The sequence below is a fragment of the Octopus sinensis genome, linkage group LG13 (genome assembly GCF_006345805.1).
Source record: "Octopus sinensis linkage group LG13, ASM634580v1, whole genome shotgun sequence".
Classification (NCBI taxonomy): domain Eukaryota; kingdom Metazoa; phylum Mollusca; class Cephalopoda; order Octopoda; family Octopodidae; genus Octopus; species Octopus sinensis.
The window spans coordinates 71,298,401-71,323,313 of NC_043009.1; the positions used below are offsets into that span (position 1 = coordinate 71,298,401).

The window sequence follows — 24,913 nt, forward strand, 5'->3', positions numbered from 1 at the left end:
TCACACAGACATAATCGTTTCTCTAAATATCTTAATTTATCTCAAATTCTTTATCAAGGTGCTTGCATGAAAATTTAAATAGCGTTTAGATAAATCGAGACGAATTTCTGGAAAACAGTTTATATATGTGCATACGTGTGCGTGCATATGTATGCATGTACATGTGTGTGCATGTACATGTGTGTGCGTGTGTGTGTGTTTAGATGTTTGCATGCGTACATGTATGTGTGAAGGTGTGTGTGGATGGGTGTAGGTGTTATGTAAAGTCACTCTACTGGCAGCATGTAACCCAGAAGTTCTTATCGCATAGCCAGGCCATCGATGTCTAAACGAGCAGCTCTCTCAAGCCGGCTTGTTGAAGACGGTGGCTTTCGGTGGACATCCAGCAGAACGAAAATAACAAAATCAATGAAAGGGCAGATGAAGTGAATCGAGTCAATGGCCTTTCAACCGCTGCGAGGGAAAGAGATTTAGATTTTGCTTATACATGTCTATAGGAGAAAGGATTTCGGGTGTAACACCTGCGACTTTGTTTGCATCCAATGATGTGAAACAGTTCTTGTTTTGGGGGAAAATTCATACGTTGTTTAGAGAGTGGGATCGGCCCAGTACAAGGCCTGGGTGAATCCTCTCTTTACAAAGGCTTCAGGTAGAGGGGTCACTTGATTTTTAACATTTCTATTAACTTATGGCTGGTCATAACCGACTAAGGTAAAAACAAAAAAGAATCAATGAAAAATTCTGTGAAGGAATGAAGGTATTTGTCCGTCTGACAGGTAACTCCTTGAACACCTGCTATAAGAGGCATCCATCATTGTCACATCTGTGAAAAAGGAGTGTTGGTCCCTAGCAGGACTGAATAGACTTGCTTCTTTAAGAGAACGGTCAAGCGATTGTTGAACATGTCTGAATATATCTACACACACACACACATACATACACACACAAATGCGCACATACACACAGACATCTTCTACGAGTGATCTTGAATGCTCACAAGTGAATTCCACTTATCACGATATCCAATCATATTCTAGCTGGGCGGTGTCCTCACTATTTTTACCGTCTGATTTATAGCCACAACTTTATCACTCCAACGGTCATCAATAAACTTTAACCTTGGTTGTCATAACATCGATGTCACTGGAGGTAGATTGCTATAAAGTTCGACACTGGTTTTCTTTCCTCTATGATGGGTCAAGTAATGCTCAAAGTAATCACGTGCAGGACTCGTCCAACCGATTTTCTAACCCTAACCCTAGTGACCTTGTTGCGACACCTTGCTATCTGCTCTTTTCAACAATCTAATACTTTCCACATTATTTTGGCCGTGCCAAGGAGGCAAACCTTTTGTAGCCATTCTAGTAGGCACTCTATTCCAATTTCCTTTATATTCCTCTTCATACCTTCTGATACTCACCCCAAAGTCCCAATAATAAATGGCACTTGTGTTTCATACAAGCCGTTCCATGTCCCACCCAGACACCCCAGTAGCAGCAAGTTGGACGTTTTATTATGGAAATTATTTATGATTAGCAACGATATATTGTAAGGGAAGGAAACCAGAATCTAAGAATTAAGATTCTGTTAAATTTGTAATATTTCAGTTTTCGAAGAGTTTTAAAAGAATCAGAAATCTTCAATTTGATAATTTTTTTCTTATGATAGGGGCAGTACCATGAGGCAATGTTTTACATTTCTAATAGCTTGGGTCTCCTAGTATTTGTCCATATTCTTTAAGAACGCCTTTTCATATTGTCCCCCAAAGCTTCGATGGTTACAGCACAGTTGTTGTTCTGAGATGCCTCCTTTTTGAAACCTCTCTTCTAACTCTTCTTCTTCTTCCTCTTCTTCTTCTCCTCCTTCTTCTTTTTCTTCTTCTCCTCCTCTTTCTTCTTCTTCTTCCTCCTCTTTCTTCTTCTTCTTCTTCTCTTCCTCCTCCTCCTTCTTCTTCTTCTTCTTCTCCTTCTCCTTCTTCTTCTTCTTCTTCTTCTCCTCATCATCATTATTACTATTATTATCATCATCGTTATTACTTGTTTGTTTACTGAATGATATAGGACACAATGCGAGTATGTACGGATACAGAAGTTGAACTGTGCTTCTTCGTAAATATCCTCATAGCATCACGTTTCCCTAACTTATTATCATACATACCCACGCGCTGACACACATCCCCACACACACACACACATATGTATCCGTGTGTTTCTGTTCTGTGTGTGTATTCCACACATTTATACAAACATATAAACCTACGCTAGATATTTACATTTCTAAGACAAGGTCATATTCAGCACTTTTATGTTTTGTTTTTGCTACAAAATGAACGAAAACCTCACACTCACTTAAGCGCGCAAGCTCACTGATATACCTACACACACACACACTCACACACACACACACACACACACATATATATATATATATATATATATATATATATATACACACACACACATGTGCGCACAACATATATACACACAGATGACTAAGTAAAAAGACGAAGCTTGTACAAAAAGGTCTCTTATTGTTTGATGCATGCATGAATGCATTATTTACGTATCTATGTCTTTGTCCACCTGGGAGTAAATATATATTCACCTGTACACATACATGAACGCATGCTCTTAAAGTGCGTGAGTGAGTGTGCCCAGGTTTGTGTCTGTATATCTATGTGTATGTGCCTATGCGTGTGCATCTGTGTCTGTCCTCCACCTCCACTTGGCAACCGGTGTTTTTATGTTTATGTCCCCTTAACTCGGCAATTCGGTTAAAAAAAAATAAAAATAGAATAAGTACCAGGCTTTATAAAAGAAAAAGGTTGATTTATTTGACTAAAAATTTTTCGGCGCATTGCCCCAGCATGGCAACTCTAATGACTAAGACAAGTAAAAACAACACTTAAATTTTAAAAAAAGGAAAATGTAGTTAAAATTTACGTTTATTTGGTATTTTATATTCTAAATAGAATAACCGTTTCCTCTTTACTCTCCTTAGTTCGTTCATCTTCCACTGCATTGTCGGAAAACTCTATAGAATTAGAGGTTTAGCTAGTGTGTTTATGCCTGTTAATATCTGCTTAGAATTGAGTTCTAGCATTAGGCCAACACCAAGGGATTAGCAAATGCTTGAGGGATATTTGGCTTCCGTTACTGAAGATAATGTCTTGTTTCAATCAACCTCAATACTTCACAAGCACTTTATCTTATCGACCCATTTCTGGCGTGCGTGCGTGCGTGCGTGCGTGCGTGCTGCGTGCGTGCGTGCGTGCGTGCGTGTGTGTGTGTGTGTGTGTGTTCGTGTGTGCACGTGTATGTGTGCAAACACATAACTATATGTTATACATATATGATATATTATATACACTTCATCAATTTTCGCAGAAATTAATACGTGAGACATTTAGCTATTACTCCTAGCAGGTCAAGCCACTTCTTTGCGGCTCCTTCGTTTTATATTGTGATTTATATATTCAACATGACTAGGAGCAGAGGAACAAGAACACTAACAACATTAACTATGATGATTACTCCTAGTGACACGTGATCTCATGTTGAGTTGGACCTAGTACATTACTGGTATATATATTCCATCGATCAGGAGAGGATGAAAAGAAATATCGGGAGCTCTATGCGATCAGAACATCAAAAGGTATGAGAGCAAAACGAAGAAGAAGAAGAAGAAGAAGAAGAAGAAGAAGAAGGGTCCTTTCTCCTTCAGGCACAAGGGGCCAGCAATTTCAGGGGAGGGCTTAAGTAGATTACATTGATTCCATTTCTCGACTGTTACTTAACTCATCGATCCCCGAAAGGATGAAAGGCAAAGTTGACCTCAGCAGGATTTGAACTCAGAACACGAAGATAGATGAAATCGCGCTAAATATGTTTCCTTGCGTGCTAACGATTCTGCCAGCAGGTCGCCTTATAATAATAATAATAATAATAATAATAATAATAATAATAATAATAATAATAATAATAATAATAATAATTACAAATTTAAGACACAAATTTTGTGGGTGGTGACAGGAAAAGAGAGGAGACGTTTGTAGCTGAATAAGCCAATCAAGGTATATAATTAGTATTTACCTTATTGACCCAGAATGCTATAAAAGATATAAATTGAACTCAGCGGGATTTGAACTCAGATCTGTGTAAAGTAAAAGACATCACTAAATATTGCAACAACAAAAACAGCAGTAAGATAAATAATAACAATGAGATACCTTACCTGAAGTGACCGTACCAGGTAAATCGACAAAGTTATTGTGTATGAGCTGGGGAATGCGTAAGGGTTTATATAGTGTGTGATCGTAATACGAGATGATGTGGCGGAGGTTGCGCTGAGAGACATTCTGACAACAGCAACCGCCGTTACGTCAGGACGACGAAAGACACGCCTGTGACCCCTGACACCGAAACAATAATATTTACATAGAGTTTCTTATTCTCTGCAGCAACTTTTTTATGATTACGGCACACAACACATACAACGACGTGCGGCTAAAATCTGCCCGCTTCAAGTGTGAGATTTCAAGTAATAAGTAGTAAGCATAATAAGACGACAGCGACCCGCAATGCATCTAGGTGAACGGAAGGGACAATGGTTCGTACTCCGTTACCGGTAGTACTACACTGTATTGTTTTATTGGATTGAGTTAGGTAGATAAAAGCGAGCAGCACAACGCACCTAGATGTATTGGGTTATCCCATAAATAATGCGGTTTTTTAATACTTCTTTTATTTTTCAAGATTATGATAAACAAATTTCTTTTTTCATCAAAAAATATATTTTCCTTCATTTTCTACAATGCCCTTCCATTTATCTGGTAGACTTGCAAGGCCCCTCTTCCAAAATTCACTTGCCCGTGATGAAAAATACTCCTCCGGTGCTGTTCTACAGCATTCATATTTTTTCTTCCAAATGATTTCGAAGACTGTGGAATAAATGATAATCAGATGGGACAATGTCCAGTGAATATGGTGGGTGGGGCATCGTTTCCCATTCAAACTGCTCCAGCCTTTGGAATGCCATCCTCGATGTATGTGGCCAAGCATTATCCTGATGGAAGAACACCTTTCGTCTCGAAACCAAAGATGGTCATTTTCCTTTTAGCGCTGACTTGAGCCGCTCAAGTTGCTTGCAGTAGATCTCCTTTGTTATCGTTTGGTTTGGGTTTAAAAGTTCGAAGTAGACTAAACCTTCCATATCCCATCAAACAGATAATAACACCTTACGTGGGTGATGACCTTCTTTAGCCTAGGGTGTCAGTGTTTCTCCTTTCCCTACCCACAGTCTTCGGCGCTTGACATTTTTATAGAGAACCCATTTCTCGTCACCAGTCACTGTTTGGTCCAAAAAAGGTTCATTTGTGAGATTTGACAGCAAAGAAGAGCACACATTCAGTCTCTGTGCGCGATTAGACTCTGAAATTTTGTGAGGGACCCATTGATCCAATTTGCTGACTTTTCCGATGGCACGCAGGTGTTGATGACTGGTTGAATGACCAAATACAAGCTTCTCTGCTAGTTCCTCAATAGTTACGATGGGATTTTATACCACCACGTTTTGCAGGACGTCCTCGTCGACCTCTACAGATCTTCCAGGACGAGGCTTGTCTTCTAGACTGTAGGTTCCGGCTCGGAATTTCTGGAACGACCGTTGTCACTGGCTTACGCTTATTGTCCGATCCTCATATACTGCATTAATATTCTTCGCACTTTCCGTTGCGTTGTTGCTTTATTGAACTCATAAAGCAAAATATGCCAGATATGCTCCATTATAGCTTTGGAAAACTAACTGTTTAAGTCGACCTGCACTCTTCAAAGCTTGCACTAAGAATAAGGACAAGGTAAAATTACTACGTGCTTTTATAGGAAGTTGCTGCAGATAATTTACCCCGTTCCGCTCCGACTTTTAGTTCATGCAATTAAAAAATCCGAATTATTTATGGGATGGCCCAACATATGTTCACTCAGCGCTATGTGATTGCTATCCGTTACCCTGAAATGAAAGCAGCGAGAGCACTGTATAAACGGCGAGTGGTTTAATCATCATCCCCGGTCTAATTACTGATATTCTTCCAGTAGAAAATTTTGGTAGTTTATAGCATTTTAGTCAGATGGGAAACTCTCAGATTCCTCCGTAAACTCTCAGATAAGTTGAAATCATTCTTAAACCAGGGTTATGGCCCCTGAACAGATCGTACTCTGGCTGAGTATTCCACAGACACGCATACAAGAATGTGACAAAGCTGGCCTTTTGAATTACAGGTACAACCCATTTTTGCCAGCTGAGTGGAATGGTGCGACGTGAAATAGAGTGTCTTGCTCAAGGACACAACGTGCAGCCAGGAATCGAAATCTCGATCTTACGATCGTGAGCCGAATGCATTGACCACTAAGCCACGGCCCTTCACAATTCCGCTGGTCATCTTCGAATGATGACCATCAACTAACAAACAATACAACGGAGGGAGAGTGCCTCAAAAGATCGTTCTGCCAATTCAGTTTACACGCTCGAATGAATCACATAGAAAGGCGTGAATAATTTCGATCAAATAAGGCGTTCCGGGCAATTAGTAGACAAAAGTTCCCTCTAGCGATGTTTAAAAACATTTAGAAGACAACTCCAAGAAGAATTTGACGAAATCTTTTAAGGTTATCAGTCATACAAAATGAAGAACTTTAAACAAAGTTATTTGTTGTGAATGCGCGTGGCCTAGTGGTTAGGCTGTTGCACTGACGATCGTTAGACCGTGGGTTCGATTCTCTGCTTGGGCGGCGCGTTGTGTTCTTGAGCAAAAACACTTCATTTCACGTTGCTCTAGTCCCCTTTTTGGTCAGGGGAGTATGTTGTCCTGCTCTCCTAGCCAGTGGGGTGGAATCATTTGAAGGCTAAAAACATGCAAAACGCATTTTGACCAGCGATGTGAAACAACATCTGATAGCCTTGTCGGTCACGTGACCACGTGATATGTTGGTTTCAAATTTTGCCACTAGGCCAGAAATTTCGAGGTTGGGGCTAAGTCGATTAAATCGACCCCGATGCGTACTTGGTACTTATTTTATCGACCCCGAAAGAATGAAAGGTAAAGTCGACCTCGGTGGAATTTGAACTCAGAACGTAAAGACGGACGAAATTCCACTAAGCATTTTGTCCTGCGTGCGAACGATTCAGCCAGATCGCCGCCTCAACAATGTTATATATTTCACAAAGCTCTGATGTCCTTTACAACTAAGTTACAACTACAAACTATCCCGATATATTTTATGGAAATACACCAAACATATTTCGTTTGCTACATGCAGGGTGCGATGGGTAAATTGTTGTCTACGCTGTTTGCTCAAGCGAACCACTTGATCAGACGAACAAAGAAAGGCAATTACAGTTTTTTGTTTTGTTTTTTTTTTTGTATTTCTATGATACGAAGAAAACAGAAATCCTGCAACTGTTGGCTATTTTTGCTGTTGACAGAATTGGATTTTTAGCAAAGGACAAACCAAAGAATGTCTATTCAAACCTGTTCTTAGCACATAGAACGGTCTAACCCGATGAAACAACACCCATTCCCTTTAGCACAAAATGATGGAGTAGCTTCCGTAGATGATGAAACTGGAAGTGCTGGACGTTCTTGGACAAAGAAATAGAGAAAGAAATTCGAGGATCTTTTGAATAATCTTCTCAAAGATTTAATAGTTGTCTAATGACAAATTAGAGCCTGTTTTATTTCATGACCGAAACATGTTAGTTTACTTAACGAAGTGAATTGCTATCGAAAACGAAATTTAAATTTGACAGCATTCTTAACAGTAAATTGCCCACTCAGTTATTGCAATAGCATCAGTTAACCGTTTCCAAACCTGCCTCAGGCTCTGGAAGCGTCTGCCAATGACCTCTTCATCGATGCATCACAAAGAAGCTTGAGAACAGTTCTACTGCTCCTCCGTTACCCATTCGCTCCACCTAAAAATCGATAAATGGAAGTACCACTTGGTTTTAATCAATACCGTATTGTCAATGGAATGTTAACGAAGATCTTCAAGTGGCTGGCATGCTAATGAACATGCAGACAGGATTTGCAAAATACAATTCCTAAGAATGGTACAATTTCTAAGAGACAATCGTGCCACCATGAATGAACAGTTACAATTTGTTCCTTTGGTTGGTCTCCAAAAACCATCTCTACCGGCTTGGTTTAATAAAATATCTCGTTAAAGCAATGGGTCACGTCGGCTCAAGAGTAGCTTAAAAAAAGCTCCTAAAATGGCAGTAGCGGGTGGTGAGCTAAATCGATTAGACTGATATCACTTGCAAGAATATTTTATAAGGAGATTTTATCAGTTTTTTCCACTTTGAATAAATTGTTAGTACAGTGGAACCCAAACCATAGGAGTGTTTTTAATAATTAAGCGAACATTTCTAAATACCCTACACATACAGGTGGCGATGATCCTTTGACGTCTATAAAAATACATTCTTAGGTGTGTAGAAGAATATATTCTCTATATTGTCTTTGCGATTTATTTGCAGAAAATGTTGACATTGTAAGCCATAAGCAAGAAAAACAACTTCCTCAAAATAATTATGCAATGGAAGCACCATTTCAGGATTAGTTGCTTGATTAGATATTCAACCAACTGACAGACAATAAAGAAGTAATACTAAACCAGTGCGCGTCTTTATTATTATTGCCATAATGACCCTCCCAAGACACAACAAGATTTGTTTCAATATATGAATTTGCATCAAGAATTTTGCAAACCAAATACGAAACCGAAGTTGAGAAACATTCATTTAAAAATTTGGTTTTCTAGGAAAACAATTCAAAATTAACTTAGAATCGACATCCAAAATGTTCTGAGTTCAAATCCTGCTAAAATATCTAACTTTGCTTTTTATCATTATTCCTTATGAGGTCGCTAAAAGAATGAAACAGTTTAATTCCCCGGACGATGTCATCGACTCATCCCTCATAATGTGCCTTTGATGGAAATCAATAATTTAAACAAACAGTACTTTACAACCAAAATCGATACAAGGTCACAGATGGAGGGGCCAAGGTCGATAAATTAAGTACCAATTGCGTACTGGGGTTGATCTAATAGGCTGCCCCTTCCCCAAACATTTCGGGCCTTGTGCCTTGAGAAGATGATCAAATGCAAGCATGGAGGCCTAAAGTCGAGTAGGCAGACCCCCACCAGTTCGTTATATTTTTCCATCACACACCGTCTCAATAATTTCAACAAAAATGGAGTGGGTTAACATAGATATACACAGCCATCCACTTTTGAATGATGGGTGTAATCGATCACACTAGAAGAATCGTTCGAGAGCCATTCACAATATGTTGTGGTATTTAATTACGGCCTTCTGCGTTCTGTGTTCAAATTCCACCGTGATCATATATGCATTTTATCTTCCCGGGGTTACTGAAATACCTACCAAAGTATAGACATCGATTTTCTATTCCTACATTACGTATTAGATCTGAATGAAATCAGAGAACTTGATCGGCACCGATCTCAAAAGAAGGAAACGTTGTAGCGAAGCCGACAATTTTGAACATGGAATTTAAAAAGACAAAATTAAATGGCACAAAGTATTTAATTCGCCGATCAACATCTTCTGCCGGTCAACGCCCTCCACCACCTTAATAAAAAAAAAATATTAAGATTTCTAACCCAAGAAGAAAGCTATATATTCTGGGGTAAGTCCTAACCATGCCTGTCACATGATTTTAAAGGTGATTAAAACTACATTAATGTTGTTATATAACGTATCCAAACTTTTTTAAGGTGATGGGTTGTGACTTGTGTGAGACTTGGTTGTTGTTTCTAGTCTGTGATTTCTAAGAGGAGTTTTATCGTAGGGCCTGGGTGTTCTGTTGTAGTATTTGTCCACTTTTGTTCAAGGCTTATTCGTTTTTTTGTTGTTTTTTTTTTCACAGGGAGACGACTTTGTACCTGTCGGTTAACCGATTTGTCTTGCATTGGAGGCCAATCACGACAAGCCAGGTTTCAAAGAAGGTTAATGAAAAGAGACAGTATTTTAACTCAGAGCTCGGGGAGCCAGAATAGATACTGCAAAGTATCTCGCCTAAAAGTTCTGCCAGTCCTCCTTCTACACCAGACTGATTCTTCATTTATCATCTAAGAAAGGATGAAAGGTAACCTGACTTCGGTAAAGTATTTTGTCTCCAAAATTCCTAACTGCATAAAAGATTGGGTATGAACACAATAAGCTGTATGATTCTTCCGTTATTTTTCCATAAACAATTTTTTTCAATATCTGATGACATTTCTGTATATTTTATGTTAGCATGCGTCTGCGTATGTCTGCGGATATTTACGCGAGAACGGATGTGAGTGTGTTTATGCGTCACATCAAAGTTATTTATAAGTCAGCTTCCCAGTAGATAAGCCTGAAGTTCCTTTCTGAGAACATACAGTAACTGCTGTAACCTGAATAGGAGACCTCATTTGATGTCATTCGACTCGCTGAAAATGGTTCCTAAATTTCACTCATATCACACATTTAGAAAGATTGGAACGCTTTTTCACCTGGGACAGTAATAGTTACAACATTAAAAACAAAGTAGCACAATTTATAGACAGTATACTGTCGATTTAATCAGCGAAGTAGAGGCATCTCTTTTATCTATAAAAGCCAAGTACCTCTCACTTTTCCAGTCTTAGAAAAGGAATCATTCGGTAATATAACCCTAACCTTCCTATTCAAAGACATTTAACATTCACTGGAAAAATCCACTGAGGTGAAAACAATTTCACTCTAGGCATCGGACTAGATTTCTTGTAATATTTATTTGCAGCTTTCAGCGTTTTGGGTTCGAATTCTACCAATGCCTTTTTTCCATTCACCATAGACGGGTGGATAAAATAAGTAGCGGGTGGTGAGTTAAATCGATTAGACTGACAACTTGCAAGAATTATTTTTGAAGCTGACATCATCGTTCGTAAACTTTTATGCTTCCTGGAAAATTGCAGACCGTAATTCTGCGCTTCCACAACTAATACAAGCCGACACAGCATGAAATATTCTTCGTGATGAATCGAATATAACCAGAAGACGAAGATAAGCGTATATATAGATCTCTGTGCATGCTTCTGTGTTTGTACGCGCTCACTCACACCACCACCTCCATAAGAAGAGTTTAAACAAAAATACGCGCGTATGTGTGTTTTTTTCTTATCTTTTTATCAAGGTTTTTTGTATAAGTTTCATCGTGAAGTTGAGGCGCTAATACTATAGGAACATAGAGACAATGGATTCAGAATCATTATTGTTCCAAAGTATAACGTATTGATACAAAAATATGAAGAAAATGTGTGCAGTCAATAAAACGTTTAAAAAAACCCTGCTCCTCAGATATACAAATAAGTGTGTGTGTGTGTGTGTAAGAGAGAGAGAGAGAGAGAGAGAGATGTCATATATCTTGACTTGAATAAAGCCCAGAAATTTATTAAAGCAAATTTAAATCGATGTAGTAAAAGATAGGTAGATTCACCAAGTCGCCATTACGTAAGTGAATACGTATTTAAGCAAACCATCGCACTGCATCGACGTCAGCCGCAAAACTCAACGAATAAGTAACGTTGAAATAGAAATGGTTTCCTTTTATCCAAATAATTCGACAGTTTAGAGAAATGGCTTGCATACTCTCAGCAGAGACTGACTCCATGCACACCTTTAATAGATTGAATGAATGAGGTAAGAACAGGCCCCGCCACAACCGACAGCACCACCGCAATTTATGCAAGAACAGCTTTGAAATTCGAATTAAAGCCAACTAAGGGCTACTCCCAGCGCCCTTGCAGTGGATCCACTCCACACATGGACCCTACAAACTACACAAACATTTGCATCTGTTATCTTGTTTCAGCCATTAGACTCTGACCATGCTGGGGCACCGTCTGGAAGAATTTCTAGTCGCATGAATCGGCCTAATTTCTTATTTCTTATTAATATTTTAAGCCTGGGACTTATTCTATCGGTCTCTTTTGCTGAACTGCTTGGTAACTGGGACGTAAATGCACCAACAACGGTAGTGAAGCTGTGAGGGCTGACAAACACAGACACACACACATATGACGAGCTTCTTTCAGTTTCCTTCTATGCATTCACAAGGCTTTGTTCGGCCCGAAGCTATCGTAGAAGGCCCGTGTCCAGAGTGCTACGCAATAGGACTGAACCCGGTACCATTTGGTCGGGAAGCAAACTTCTCACCGCACAACCACGTCTGTTGACATCAGAAAAATGGAAACAAACGAATACAAAAAGCAACAAAAAATCGACGCAATGTTTTACTGATGCCTCACAACAAATAGAGAAGCCTCACAACAAATAGGTGAAGACTGAAAATATGACAAAACATGAGAAGGGGAGACATCCGATGCAGCATTAAGAACCATTGAAATCGTTAGTAAAGCCACTGCATTACATCGAAAAATTAAGACAAATTAAAAACGAATTAATTTGAGGACAATAAAATTGAAGTCAACTGATTAATTTTGTGTGTGAGAGTTTTTATAGAAGATTTTTATCCTCCTGCTTTATTTACTATTTATGCAGTATTTCAAATTAGAAATGATTATGCATGCTCAAAAGACAATTTTTGATAAGGAGATCGACTGAACTGGAAAGGGTAAACTACCGCTAGTTTCTTTGCCGTCACGAAGTTCGATGGCGCTGATAGCTGTGGGTCGTTGGTCCATATATGGTAAGGTGTGCTTACAAATAAATTTACCTCAGACAATATTGGATGGAATATGGACAATGGAATGGCAATACTACATGCCAATGGCTGTGCAACTTCAAAAATGATTATTCTTGGAATATTTAACTTCCTAGATGTCACTCTCCGCAGACACCTTATAGGCCGTGCAGTAAGCCTAACCGAGAAACAAGAACTCATATCAACTCTGACCACCCACACAGATCGTTTCAAAATTTAGTAATACGAGCAGAAGAATCAGTCACCCGTCTTCTAATATGGATATCTTCGATAAACCTGCATTGTGTTACAAGTGTGCAGGAGCAAACAGTGGATTCAGTGACAAAATTTCATCCATCCCCACCTTAACATTGCCTTCCCACACTAAAAAGAACTCCGTAACATCATATAGTTCACGTGCACACACCTTATCCGTTACACACACACACATTTATAGAGACGTTTAACAAACAAGAGGAAAAGTAATCAATACATATTGTATTTATTATACGCAGCTGTTATATCCTGTGTTTCGGTTATGCATACGTTGCATCCGTTCTTGTTTTTGTTGCCTGGTTTCACCTTTTCAACGACGATCCACTTCACAGAAGCAATGCTTTGCCCTATCTTTAGATTCTATGCGTTGAGATAGCGATATGGAGTTATTTTTATTCTCTGATCTAGAGGAATGTATTTATGGCTTATTAGAAGTTTTGAAGGGGGTTTTTTTCCAGTTAACCGTGGACCATTTCAATTCCATTAGTTGGTTCCACACCATTTCTACTCATCAGCGCTTTCGACGGTGGTGCTGCGGATTACTGCAGCCTTATCTAGATTATTGTTGTTTAGAAGCTATAAAATTATAATTTCTAAAAATGGGGATGGGGATAATTTGAAAAGTTATATATATATATATATATATATATATATATACAAAATAAGAAAATGGAGAAATAGATTTCTTTCAATCATCAACTACCAGATAATACCAATTCATATAATTTATTAACTAATTATTCCCATAGTGGGTTACAATCATAACCCCTATTTCACTTTGTACTATATATATATATATATATATACATATATATATGTATATATATATATATATATATATATATATATATATATATATATATATATATATATATATATATATATATATATATATATATGAATATCCCCTTCAACCTAGCAAGAAGGATATGTACTATAGTTTCTAATGCAAACACGCGACTACATGAACTAAAAGATACACTCATCCCCAGGGACTACCCACCTTCACTAATTGACATATGCTCTCAACGTGCCCTTCAACTCAATATCCAGGAGCTATGAATATTTCTTTTAGTTAATGATAATAGTTTTATTAATCTTATATTATCCAATTTCCGTTGTAATTTTCTTTTTAAATTCTATTTGTCTACTAACTTTGTGGACACCCTGCATCATATATGTGTGTGTGTGTGTGTACATGTGTGCGTGTGTGCGTGTGTGTGTGTGTGTGTGTGTGTGTGTGTACATGTGTGCGTGTGTGCGTGTGTGTGTGTGTGTGTGTGTATTACATGGGAAAATGCAAGCAAGAGAAATGATATTCTTAAGGTTATAAATCTGGAAAAGTACAGGACAAGAAAATTTTTACTTAAATATTGTAGCTAAGGATAAAATTTCAGATAAAGTATTCAGATTTAGAAAATATTAGCTTTTATTAAAACTTAAAATTTTGTTACAAGTTATTCTATTTGTTTTTCTTGTTACTTCTATTAAAAATTAAAATAACTCAAAATATTTTTTGCACTTTAAAAAAAATTCATTTTTTAAAATTAACAATCAATGATCAGAAATTTGAAAATAGGTTATAAAATAGTAGTACACAATTAGTAGAATAAATAGAATAATACAAAAATTAGTTATATATTACAGTAAAATCTACCTATAACAACAAATTCACAGTAAAATTTGCTTGAGTTGTTGCTTAAGTTATTGCCAAGTCTTCACATTTTTAGTCTTGACCCAATGTCTATTTTTTAGATAATGAATTTGCCTACCTTATATTCTAGTCTACTTTGCATAAAACTTTAGCTATATTGGTACTTCTGGCTCTCATTTTAAAGTATTCTAGTGTGTTAATATTTTAACAAAATGATGGTACCTTCTTTGATTATAATGCTACATTGTAAATTAAAATCAACTAATTTTTAATATTCATATTTTATCCTTAGCTGCAATATTTTAAGTGAAAATTTTCTTTTTTCTGTACTTTACCAGATGTAATAACTTGTCCTCTACATTTCCAGATTTATAATCTTAAGAATATTATTTCTCTTGTTCGCATTTTTTCATGTAATCCATGATTTTTGCAGGCTATGCTCTTATGCTAATTAATAATGTATCAAATGTGTCAATAAACGGTGTTGATGATGATTTTTTCCTTACGTCAATGATGCCGGTGACATATATTAAAAGTCCCCTTATAGAACTATATTCACAAAAAAGTATAGAACTATATTATCACCCTCTAATTTGAGAAACAAACCCTCATAACTATTTTTCTTTTAAAACTTCATTGCATGAGATTGGTACCATCAAATTCCTCGAATTGAGCTCTATCATTTAAAGTAGTTTGTATTTAAAATAAAAAGTTAATTATATTTAAATCCAATTTTTTGCCTTACTTGTATTTATTTTTTTCATGATATCTTACCTCACAACTTTTTTGATACAAATTTTTGTTGCATGGGACCAAAAATATAAAGTTCTTCATGCTTCCATCTATCATTGAAGCTAAGATAAATATATTTTGCTTTTAAAATAAAAAACATTATTTAGATCAAAACTTGATTAGTGACGTTACTTACTCTCCTATAACGTTGCTACAAATTTTGATGCAAACTTTTTCCTTCTGGATCAAATCTCAATTTTTTATGCCAAAATACCGCGCGTCAGGTATCAAAGTGGACTGGAGTAGCGAGAAATGAAGTGTTTGGTTCAAGAACCCAACGTACCACCCGGTCTAGGAATTGAAATCACGGTCGCTAGATCGTGAGTTCAACACCCTAAACACAAAACCATGCGCCCTCATATATATATACATATACATATATATATATATATATATATATATATATATATATAAAGATATATATATATATATAATATATATATATATATATATATATATATATATATATAATATATATATATATATATATACATACTCACAAACACACAGGTGCGCGTGTGTATGCGCGTTTGTAGAACAACCCTACTACAAATCAGTCTTCATTTGTAAACACCTAAAAAATTATAAATGTCTTATTATTATTAAGTAGAAAGATTATCAGAAAAAAAACAATTTTTTCAAATATTGATACTTTACCAAGGACTTTCTATTTCATATTCTCATATATATATATATATATATATATATGATGAGAGGCAGAGAAAGGAATTCACGAGACTCTTTATTCAAAATCACAGCCATAGTTTCATCTCATCATGCACACGTACCTTACAGGTGACTTTTCAAATAAGTACCTCGTTTTTTACTTGCCGTTTCGCTTATTTTTATAACGCATTTTTAGTTGTTGTAACATTTCATCCGTTCCATAACGAACTGAGACAGAACGAAAGAATGTCGCTCATATAAATAATAAAAACCATAAATCACTCTGACGGAAGTAGCATTATTTGTTTTAGGTCGTTCACTTTTTCTCAACTGATCAACAGACCGATCTATACATACATGCATACATACATACATACATACATACATACATACATACATACATACATACATACATACATACATACACATACATACATACATACATACATACATGCATACGTACATACATACATACATACATGCATACATACATACATACATACATGCATGCATGCATACATACATACATACATACATACATACATACATACATACACATACATACATACATACATACATACATACATACGTACGTATATACATACATACGTACGTACATACATACGTACGTACACACGTACATGCTGAATTTTTGGTTTCATCTGGAGTGCTCTCCATTGCACAGCGCTTCTGAAATCAGAGAACTCTGCTTTCAGCAAAACCGAATTTATTTCAATCAGTTCAGTTAATTAATTAACTGGATGTCATTTATTCCTGAAGAGGTATACAATTAGACACACATATGCAGATAACTACAGCCACACACATACGCATATATCCTTACCTTGAAGGACTTCTGAAAATTGTGACTGCCGTGAACCAGGGAAGGATCCATTGCACGATTACTCGAAATGCTAGAAATTACAGTCAAATTTCCTTCAGATCACACATCGTAACATTATCACGGAAAACAGAACATGTCAGAGAATGTAGTTCCTGTTAAAACTATAAACAAGATGGTCGAGACTGGAATCTATTTTGTCATAAGCCTGTTTGGTTAGCAAACTTATGATAAAAGTAGCCCCCATATGATAGATAAACCTCGCGGAAATAGAGGCCAAATCCCTTTCAAATCGCATCTGCTGCTCTGTGGATCCTAAATATATAAAATGATGGATGGTTAGAAACTAAAAGCCTTTCATTATAGGACACTCGCGGTAAAAACAGAAACCAAATCTCCTTCAAATAATACAATCTACCACATTAGATATGGTGCGAATGCTCCGTCTACGTAATGAATTCCCCTCTAGGGAGCCTTCAACTTTATTACCTCCACCATAAGCAGCCATTAACTCCCTAAACGCACCCATTTACCAGATGTTTTGCGGTATCAAAACCGATGGTGTTTTAGAATTAAATCTGCCATTCGCCAGTCTTCTCCATCGTCGCCGACTGAACTTCTCTAATCTCTTTGATCCTCCTCTAATCTCTTCTACGATGATCTACTTTTCTTGACCTGTTGACAATATATTTTCACATCATCTACCGTTTTTTACTTTTGTGTCTGATTTTCTTAACTTTCAGCCAAAACAATGGAAGGTTGAACTGCACTTTACAACCAGGATTCGCATCTCAATTAAGTGGGATGGGCGATGGAATAAAGTTATTACATCATTTACAAAGGAGTGACACAGATTTTTAACTCAGAATGAATAGCCAACCCACTAAATACGTGCTCGCCGCATCACCGTTTCACCTTCTCCTTACGTCAGTTTCTTTACAATAGCGTGATGGCGAAAGATAGCAAAAGGGTTTTGCAGTCTGGACAAAAGAATTGTTAAATAACCCCACCAACAGAATAAAGAAACGGGACATTATAAAAATAATAATAATAATAATAATAATAATAATAATAATAATAATAATAATAATAATAATAATAATAATAATAATAATAATAATAATAATAATAATAATAACGATCGCACAAAGATGTTTTTATTTAATTTTCTTTCATTCATTCTGTGATAAGAGAGGAGTGGGATTACAAATTATTAAAACACGCCGTGACGTCGTTACCTACGAGCAATTTGTTTTGAAAAATGCGAAAATGAATAAATATACAAGATGGTAAAATAAGCGTTTTAATTAAGGATGACAAAAGCAGATTAGATATCATAAAGTGATAAGGGCAAACGGGAAAGGTCAATACTTCAAAGATTGTTTGTATGAAATGTCAGAAGAAAATCTATGGAAAATTTTCTACAAACAATTTGATGTTGCATTGAAATTATTTAAACACTTTGTGATGGAGAGAATGGTTGAGTGTGCGAGAAGATACTGGAAAGTGGGGAGCGTGTCACGGTTTCAAATCCCACCCCCATTGCAAAGCCCCATTTGACTAAGGTCTTAAAGTTTCTGAGAAAGGAATAAAAGTCATCGCATCACAGTTCCTTATTTGTTGTTGTTTAACCCAAATGTAACTGAGCAGACCTCTGGTTGAAAGCGTTCCAGTCATGACTAACAAGTCTATTTTTGACATACTATATTTAAGATAACATTATCCAGTGTGTTCCTCTTATGATGGTAGAATGTGATTTGAGAGAGATTTGACTGTAATTTCCAGCAGGTCGCTTCTGTGGAACAAAGGATTAATTTTCAGGAAGTCGAATTCAATCCGAAGACTTGATGAAAGTGATTTCACTTCCCTCACATCACTAATACCCCTTTTTTCTTGACCCCTATAGTATGGAATCCTCTGCCAAATCAAATGATGCTATTGTTTAGCTCGGTAAAAGGCAACTGCGTTAGTCAAGTGGTTATTTCTTTATTACCAACAGTCGTGTTGCTGAAGAATAATTCTTTGGATTCCCATATTTCACTCAAACTTCGCAGTAACGTCTAACAGTTCATGCACGGTCACTCGACTAACAGAAATAATAACCAAGACTACCCCAGATCACACAGGGATACATTTTCTCAAAAAAAGAAAAATGACAAGAAAAATGAGTGAATAATTACGACAGAAATAATTTTCATTGAATACACGCTGGATCAGGTTGGACATGGAGCTTAAGAAAGGCATCAGCAACATTTGATAAGCCTGCATTTTTAAAGGCAGTTAGGTCTCATTGGAGTGGTTGTGTGGTCAAGAATTCTATTTTATAATTACATGATTCCAGGTTCAATCCCGCTGTAGTGTCTTAGGTTAGTGTCTTATACTACAGCCTTAAGTCGATCGAACTTGCATGGACTGTACATGGTGTATCGTAACAGACTTCATCCGTCGCCCGTTTTAACACCAGCAGTCGGGTCTTGAGTGCCATCAGCAGAGTTCACTCTGTTGCGGGTATAAGATCCATGCTTTCCATCTAAATATATCTTCTTAAATATACAAGGAGACGGGAGGTTCACAGCTAGAATACCTGCGCAGTCGAAGCTGACCTAGAACTTTCTACCCACCTCTAAAATATAGGGTATCTATACTTTTTACTCAAAAAGTAACCCGTACTAATATCTCACAATGGCAAAAGGTACAAACACATGTGGTGGGGATTCGGCTTTTCGTTGTCGACCCGAGTAAGTATCTGATATTCTATGCTCTCCCAACGAAAATTATGAAGGGCAGAGTCGACTCTGTAAGATTTTAAATGAAGAGACAGAACCAAACTAAATAATATAATACATGTATTTCAGAAGCTGAAATCTCGAGAAAACTTTAATCCACGGCTGAAAACATTCGATTACAACAAAAGTTCAAATGCTATGGATCTCGTTCCCTTCAACTGAATTTCCTGTCCTTTGAACTAGTTTATAAATGGTTAATTATTCTAAAGGCACGTTGATACACCGCCACTGTTATCCTCAAGCAGATTCAGTGGGACACAATGTGTGATAAATCTGTAATGTTTCGAATGCAGGCACATTCCAACCGTCGCGCTTCCGCACAGTTTCCGGCTACCAAATTTTGCTCACAAAGCATGAATCGATCCCAGGCTATGAGAAATGAGCAAGATGCCATGCAATAAGATCGAACCCAGCCATGGTTAGGATTCTTTTCATTTCACCATCCACCATCACCCTAATACGAAGTTGCATACATCCCGTTTCCTTCTTCTTCTTCTTCTTCTTCTTCTTCTTCTTCTTCTTCTTCTTCTTCTTCTTCTTCTTCTTCTTCTTCTTCTTCTTCTTCTTCTTCTTCTTCTTCTTCTTCTTCTTCTTCTCCCCCACTACTTCTGCTCGTGATCAGAGATGCACATATCGTCAGCCACTAAGGGACATGGTAAACTGGTTAAGGTCAAACAACTGACAAGCAAATCTGTGGTATTGAGCAGAATATTTGCTGTGGCCCATCTTTTATACCAAGACAAAACAATGTACATGATAACACTTCCAATCAGTTAAGATCAGAAGCCATGAGAGCCACTGTTATTATTATTATTATTATTATTATTATTATTATTATTATTATTATTAGTATATGAAAACTCACAGCTGGGTATGATGGAAGGCGTCAGCTGTCCATAGACAGCAGACTAAGGTGGCACTTGTTTACTGGTCATGCTTCAAGAACCCTGCAAAGAATACTTGCAGTTCCAAGCAAGGCTGATTTGTGTATGTGTTCTACCTTCACACTAGCATCGATCTGTTTCAGCCATGTTGGTAGTGGAGTACTGATACTTCCACGTGCACCAATTACTATTGGCACCACTTCTACTCTCTTCATTAACCACAACCTTCGTATTTCCCACTTTAAATCGTCATAGTCGTTTATTTTTCCTTCTTCTTTCACATTGATCCTGTTGTCACCGGGGCATGCTATATCGATTATCGCATACGTTCTTCCTTTTTTATTCACCGTAACAATATCGTTATATCCCACAGGTTTTTGCAGTTTTCAGGATTCAAAAACCGACGACCTTCCTTTCTGTTCAAGAAATAAATTCTCTTCTTTTCTTCATTAATTACAGGATAATAGTTTCGCTGCTCTGGATTCAAATCCTGCAGTAATCAACTTTGTCTTTCCTCATTTCGAGGTCGATAAATAAAGTACCAGTCAAAAACTGCAGAAGTGTGGAATTGTGTGAGACTCAGGTGTGATGTTTTTTTTTTGGGGGGGGGTATTGCTTCCGGTTGTTCTGAGCACAGCTCCCACCCCCACCCCTTCGTCACGTGGCTAATCACAGTACGAAACGGTAGCTTCGGAAACTGGCTAATAATGATTGGTTCCCATTGTCAGACAGAGAGATGCATTAATTAAAACATTTCCGAGCTTTCGACATGGACGACGAGTGAACTCTGCACCGATCGAGATAAACATTAGGACGAAACAAAACTGCAGTGTTGTTGTATGACTCCAGGTCAACTCTATCATTAAAGATGGCTGCTACTTTCAAATCGTAGCCAATCCGTCTTTTCTACCACACACAGAAGACGCGGGAACAAGTAACCAGATGTGTCTGTCTTTTCTTAGGCGGTGTGTAATTTGAGGCAGATTTAGTGACTATTTCTAATATGTATGATCTCAACAAAGTCCCTCTGCCTCATGATTTCTCTATTGCGACTACTTTTTAAGATTAGCCTTGTTTTTTAATAATAATAATAATAATAATAATAATAATAATAATAATAATAATAATAATAATAATAATGGCAACGTTTCTCTAAAAGAAATGGAGAAACTTTCAAAATACAAAGACCTGGAAATAGAGGTAACCAGAATGTGGAATCTAAAAACAGAAACAATTCCTATCATAATAAGTGCATTAGGCATGATAAAAAATATTCAGACAAATACATAACAAAAACACCAGGACTTACAAACACATATAACATACAGAAAATTGCACTACTAGGCACTGCACACATCCTACGCAGAACACTTTCCATACAATAACCAACAGAGTATCACAACAAATCACAGCACATACCCAAGGCACACAGAGCTGCGCTCGGTAGTGAAGTGAAAGCACGCTATAAAAATAAAACTACTGAATAATAATAATGATTATAGGAACGACTAGCGCTGGTACTTAAAGTAGCTTCAGAATCATTTTTAATATCTCACATCAGAAGGCTGCGAGTTAACAGAATTGTTAGTCCGCCGGACAACATGTTTAACGGTATTTTGTCTGTCTTCATGTTCTGAGTTTAAATTCCGCTGAGGTCGACTTTGCTTTTCATCCTCTTGAGGCTCTGGGGTCGATGTAATCGATTTACCTCCCGCTCCGAAATTAGTATTGTCATACCTGTAGGTGAAGTCAGTGGGAATTCCATAACAGAGACACTTTTTGTAACCGGACCAAAAACTCAAGCATTATTACATCGGAACACATGTCTTTTACCTGCAAACAAATTTGTATGATTTAAGTGAGATTTAGCTGCTCTCTCTCTCTCTCTCTCTCTCTCTCTCTCTCTCTCTCTCTCTCTCTCTCTCTCTCTCTCTCTCTCAGGTGAGCTGGCCAGGTAGAAACTTTTGTTGGTTCGTTATGCAAAGTGTTTAGAGGCATAGGAAGTAAAACAGTTGTAGCTGTATTAGCAGAAGTCTGTGGAGGAGTCGTGACTCAACAGCAGTTTACTATTTGCTCTAGAATCGCATTTATATTCATTAGTAATACAAGTTTGTTTGCTTTTTGTCATGTTTGTTCTTCTTTTACTTTTTTTTTCGGCTGGCTGACTATACTAGATTGCGAGTTGATAACTTATAGCAATAAATCTCAGTGTAGAGCAGACATAACTGACACAATGGGTCTGTTGTAACTTCCACCTCTCACAGTTCAACGAAACTCGAGTAAGTTGAGCTGAGTGTTTTGTCATTCCAAACGCCGTAGCGGGTCAATGTATTCAAAGTCAGATTTCAAAAACGCCTTCCTTTTTCGTATGTTGTTAGACACAGAAACAACAGAATTATGTAATATCTATAGAAACAATCATTAACGTTGTATAACTAGAAGCTGTTCGCTGAATTGACAGCTACAGGCGAATTCGCGTGCCGGTTTCGATTCCTACTCGGAACAGTTTGACAATCATCAGAAAGAAACATGATAAAGGTCGACGCAATTTCTTGTCAAACCTCCTAGTCTGTGGCTACATTAGAAACCATTATTTATTATTTCACAACAGATTTTCCCTTTCAAATTTCACAAAATTTACGACACGTTCATAAAATATTAGAGATTTTGAACCGGATACTGAAAGCAACAAAAGAGTTCGTATATTTTGTTGTGTTCCTCCAGTTTACAACTTTGAGCTTCGTATCCGTCTCATCTCACGGCACCTATTTGCAACCGGATGACATTAGAAAAAAAGCAAGATATGGTTTGGCATCGGATTCTTGCAACGCTGCTAAAGAAATACGAACTACAGGCTTTTTGTTTGATGGTGCATACTGTGAAAGATTCACTCGACAAATACTTACTGAATAGATCGACTACAAATAATGTTCATACATACACACATACATACATGCATACACACATACATACATGCATGCATACATACATACATACATACGTACGTACGTACGTACATACATACATACATACATACATACATACATACATACATACATACGTACGTACGTACGTACATGCATACATGCAAACGTATGTACATGCATACATACAAACGTACGTACATGCATACATACCGAGTATGACTTTTCCAACCACCAACACTGAAAGAGTACATATACATGGACACTAAACTAGTTAAAACTAACAACATACAACCACACAAGTAATACACGAAAAGATAATTAATGTCGAATAACTTTGAAGAAATTTGCAAAGTAAAAATATAAAAGGCCAAAAAGATAGAGTAATGAGTCTAAGGTGGACTTTTAACAACGATGTTAGAAAGGTCGATGCAGAATTTCAGTCTTGGTCAACTTACTTTACAAAGACTCTCCCTGATAATGCTAAATGCTCCAAAGACAAACCGAAGCTAAATCTATGGCTCAGCAATTCTAATGGCTGTTACATTGGCGTCTCCTTCTCACAATCTTCCTCCGCCTTTTCAAGGATTTCGTATTTCATATTGCAGAATGTCCAACAATCACCGTCCTCTCCAAAAGTAAGCTCGACGGAGTTGGCAGTTTAGGTGCCGTCGACCCGACCTGTGCAACAGGTTGTTGTGGGTTGCATGTTACTTGTAGCGCTCGAGAGCAGCCTGGCATAATACATACATACATGAAGCGCATACGTGTGTGTGTGTGTGTGTGTGTGTGTGTGTGTGTGTGTGTGTGTGTGTGTGTGCGTGTCTGTGTGTGTGTGTGTGTGTGGTGTGTGTGTGTCAGTTAGGTGGTTGTTTTATAGGTCGACAAATCATTCAGTTCCTGTACATCTCAACCAGGCTGACAGTAAGTGATGTAGTTATATCTTAATATTAGTGGCAATTGTGCGTGTGTATGTGTCCGTGTGTGTGTATGTGTCCGTGTGAGTGTGTGTATGTGCGTGTGTGTGTGACAGAGAGAGAGAGAAAGAAAGAAAGAGAGAGAGAGAGAGAGAGAGACTTGGATGCAATCGGTTCATATCAGGGTGACTGTCTGGAGATTGATGTAGTAAAAAACAGAAATTTGAGTTTGATTATCGAAGAATGAATGTGGGGAACCTGAAGAGATAAGCTATGGGTCGATGAGAAGAAGCAATTAAATAAGATATTTCTCGTCAGCCGAGAATTTGGCGGTGAGAAACATCAGGGAGAATCTTAGGAGAATCATATTTGTGCCAGACTCACTCGAAGGATTCGATTCCGAGACATCGTGGAAATATAACGAGAGGAAACACTGT

General features: G+C 37.3%; 1 protein-coding gene across 3 annotated transcripts in view; it reads right to left on the reverse strand.

The window, feature by feature from the left end:
• The window catches only part of LOC115218623 (sulfate transporter), a 154,409-nt gene that overhangs the window by 76,916 nt on the left and 52,580 nt on the right, over window positions 1-24,913 (reverse strand). The window contains exon 1 of one of the 3 annotated variants that reach the window (XM_036508532.1): window positions 4,234-4,364. The exons of the other annotated variants lie outside the window; for them this stretch is intronic. The gene's annotated coding sequence lies outside the window, so the exon portion shown is untranslated. Of the gene's footprint in view, window positions 1-4,233; window positions 4,365-24,913 lie in introns of those variants that run through there. 3 annotated transcript variants of the gene reach the window in all.